The sequence below is a fragment of the Suncus etruscus genome, chromosome 10 (genome assembly GCF_024139225.1).
Source record: "Suncus etruscus isolate mSunEtr1 chromosome 10, mSunEtr1.pri.cur, whole genome shotgun sequence".
Classification (NCBI taxonomy): Eukaryota; Metazoa; Chordata; class Mammalia; order Eulipotyphla; family Soricidae; genus Suncus; species Suncus etruscus.
The window spans coordinates 22092175-22096397 of NC_064857.1; the positions used below are offsets into that span (position 1 = coordinate 22092175).

Here is a 4223-nt window from a genome sequence, read left to right on the forward strand (position 1 = left end):
AAATATCTCTTAGATTCAAAGGAAAAGATGATTTAGGAAGGAAAGTTTCAAGGTTCTCTGCATCACACTTAACTGGCTTTCTTCCAAGAACTCTGCCACATGTAACTTGGTCCCAAACGTCTTGTCTCCTGTGATTTTTTTCAAATCATTAATTCCTAGGTTATACACTCTAATTAGTCCAGTTTATGTCAAAGATATAGTTTTAGTTAAATTGGTTACGGAGACACAAATGTATTATTGCTAAAATCACCAACTTCCAGAAATTGATAAGTGGGACCAGAAGAAACCCTGAAAGTAATTTCCTATTTCTTATGATCTGACTAGACTGTGACATAAATTAAATGTATGGTGTTTCTATATTCTATCATGTAGTAGGACAATTTTATTTTATTTTAGTCTTTGTGTAGCTACTTTTAATTCAATGTAATTCCATTTACCTATTTTTGCTTTTATTTCCTTACTAATGTAATGAAATCTTGATTTTTCTCGTGAAAGTCAATATATTTTAATATAAGAATTTTAATTATCCATTTTATGGTTTGTGAATTAATCTGAATTTAAATCATTTCTAGTCAGTTATTTATAGTGTAAAATAGTGACTTGATATATTACTTTGGTGGGGTGGATCACACATGGCAGTGCTAATGGATTCCTACTGGCTCTGTTCTCTTGGATGGGCTCAAGGAATCATATATAGTGTCAGGATCAAATATGTGTTAATCATATGCAATCAAAAGCCATACCTGCTGACCTATTTTTCTGGCCGTAAGTTAAATTCCAATGCATCTGGCAATTCAATTTTCCCAACACCATTAATTAAAGTGATGTTGTTGGCTTACTAATCATAAAACTGATTAAATATAATTGAAAAGATACAATTCTGGACTCTGTATTCTAGTCTATTGACCAATATATTTTTATCTCAATAACATACTTTGAAAAATGATTTCTTTATTTTAACACTGTGGTTATAAAAATGTTTGTAGTTGGGTTTCAGTCATCAAATGTACACCACCCTAAACCAATGTAACATTCCCATCACCAATGTTCCCCCATCTCTCTTCTTCTCCAACCCCTGCCTGTCTTTGAGACAGGCATTCTATTTCTCTCTCTCTTTCTCTCTCTATCTCTATCTCCTCTCATTATGATTATCATGGTAGTTGTTAGAGCAGTTATTTCTCTAACTGAACTCACCACTCTTTGTGGTAAGCTTGATTTCATGGGTTGGTTCATCTAGTCCTCATCTCTATTGTCTCTCTGGTAATTTTTTTTTTCAGGGAAAATCCCGAATGCAGTCCCCCACTACCACAAATTATGCAGTCGAGTTTCCCACATTTGGGGAAATTGCAGGGATCAGCACATCTGGAGTGCAATGGGTGAGCCTCACCCTGGGGAAACCACCTTCGTGACCATGGTATCTCCCCTGCCAGGTAAATATTCTGGTCATTATATCCATACTGTCTTCTCTTTTTCTTAAATCTCACAGGTGAGTGAGTCTATTCTGTGCTTATCTCTCTCCCTCTGACTCGTGCTATTCAGCAAAATAGTCTCTATGTCTATCTAAGTATAGGCTAATGTTATGACTTCATTTTTCCTAATAGCTTCATTGTGTCAATGTATCACAATTTCTTTAGTCCCTCATCCTTTGTTGGGCATCTAGGTTATTTTCAGATACTGGCTATTATAAATAGTGCTGCAATGAACATAAGAGTGCAGAGGACACTTTTTATTGTGATTTTGTGTTCCTAGAGTATACTTCTAGTAGTTGTATTGCTGGTTCATATGGGATCTCAATGTTCAGTATTTGGGGAATATCCATATTAATTTCCAAAAAGGCTGGATTAGATGGTATTCCCAAGAGCAGTAAATGAGATTTCCTCTCTGCTCACATCCACACCAGCACTGGTTGTTTCTTGTTCTTTGTGATTTGTGCCAGTCTCTGTGACTTGAGATATGTTATTGTTGTTTTGATTTGCATCTCCCTGATAATTAGTGGTGTGAAGCATTTTTTATGTGCATCACTTTTTTTAATAGTCATTAAAACAGTATTGGAATAAAAACATACCCTTGATCTCCAAATAATCAATTAACCCTTGATAAAGGGTCAAATAACTCAAAATGGAGCAAGGAATGCCTCTTCAAAAAGTGGTGGTGGGAAAAATTGGTCAGCCTCATGCAAAAATGTGATCTTAGACCTCTATCTAACACCATGAACAGAGGTTAAATCAAAATGGATTAAAGATCTTGATATCAGACCCAAAACTATAAAGTATATAGAAGAAAATGTAGAAAAAATACTTCACATTGAAACTAAAGGTATCTTCAAGCAGGAAACAGCAGGGGCCAGAGTGATGGCAGAGTGGTAGGATGTTTGCCTTGACAAAGGATGGACCACAGTTTGATCCCCCTCCATCCCATATGGTCCCCCAAACCAGGAGCAATTTCTGAGCACAGAGCCAGGAGTAACCCGTGAGCATCACCGGGTGTGGTCCAATAATAATAATAATAACAATAATAATAATAATAATAAATAAAAAGGAGGAAACAGCACTGTCCAAACAAGTGGAAATAGATATAAACAAATGAAACTACATTAAATCGAGATGCTTCTGCACTTCAACGGAAACAGAGACTATAATACAGAGGTCAACATTGAATGGACTATTCATCCAATACCCATAAGATAAGAAGCTAATATCTAAGATATACAAGGTACTGACAGAGCTCAACAAAAAAAATCTAAATTTACCAAAAAATAAGAAGAAATGAACAGACATTTCATCTAGAGTGCAGCCATCAAGAGCAGTGGCCAGAGTTTGGATTAACCTCCAGATAAATTTACATGAACCAGACACAACTGCCTATAGATTATTGGTGAAGTTTGGGTTAAAAGTTCCTCACTTGAGTTCAGTGGAATGAGAGACCAGAAAGAGCGCTTTGCTTCATGGCTGCACATTTCTTTCAGTAAAGGAGCTGTACCACAACACTTAATAAGAGTACTATACTTTGGGGGTTCGACAATGAACTCATCCAGAGTCTGTAGTTGATCCCATGACAGTTTTCTCAATGAGGCATTGGATCCTATTTATTAGGATTTTGTTGAGGATTTTTGCATCTGGTTCATCAGGGATACTGTAGTTCTCTTTTTTTGGTGGTATCTCTGTCTGTTTTTGGTATCAAGGTGATGTTATCTTCATAAAAACTATTTGAAAGTGTTTCTGTTTCTTTAATTTCCTGAAAGATCCTGAAAAGGATTGGTGGTAGGTCCTCTTGAAAAGTTTGAAAGAGTTACTGGAGAGATAGCACAGCAGTGGGGAGTTTGCCTTGCATATGGCCTACCCCAGAGGAACCCGTTTCAATTCTCAGCATCCCATGTGGTCTCCCAGCTTGCCAGGAGCAATTTCTGAGTGCAGAGCCAGGTGTAACCCCTGAGGGTCACTGAGTGTGGCCCAAAAGCCTATCAATAAATAAAGGGTTTTTTTTGTTTGTTTTTTAATAAAAAAAAAGAAAAGAAAAAAAAAAAGAAAATCTTGAATTTGTTAGTGAATCCATCTGGGTCTGGCCTTTTATTTGGGGGAAGACTTTTGATTATTATTTTAATTTCCTCAGTAGTGATAGGTCTATTGAGATATGCTAGATTATTTTGGTTCAAACTTAGGAGGTTATAAAAGTCCAAGAATTTGTTAAAATTTTTTTGGTTCTCTTGTGGCATAGACTTTCTCTAAGTAATCTTTGATTACCCTTTGACTTTCTGTAGTATCTTTAGTTATCTCCCCTTATCATTTTTAATTTGGTTTATTAAGTTTCTCCCTCCTTTTTTTTTTTTTTTTTTTTTGGTTTTTGGGCCACACCCAGCGGTGCTCAGGGGTTACTCCTGGCTGTCTGCTCAGAAATAGCTCCTGGCAGGCATGGGGGACCATATGGGACACCGGGATTCAAACCAACCACCTTTGGTCCTGGATCGGCTGCTTGCAAGGCAAACACCGCTGTGCTGTCTCTCCAGGCCTTCCCTCCTGTCTTAGTGATTTTTGCTAGTGGTTTATAGATCTTGTTTATTTTTTCAAAAAACCAACTCCTGCTTTCATTGATCTTTCAGATTGTTTTTTTGATTTCCAATTCATTAATTTCTGCTCTAAGATTTATTATTTCCTTCCATATGCCTATTTTTGGTTCATTTTTTGATCACTTTCCAATTTTATAAAATGTGCCATTTATTTATGTAG

General features: G+C 36.4%; 1 non-coding gene across 1 annotated transcript; it reads right to left on the bottom strand.

Annotated features, from left to right (window-relative positions):
- Nucleotides 1-1274: 1274 nt before the first annotated feature.
- LOC126021067 (U1 spliceosomal RNA) lies at nt 1275-1438 on the bottom strand. Its single transcript, XR_007499681.1, has one exon. It is a non-coding gene; the product is annotated as a U1 spliceosomal RNA (small nuclear RNA).
- Nucleotides 1439-4223: the final 2785 nt, after the last annotated feature.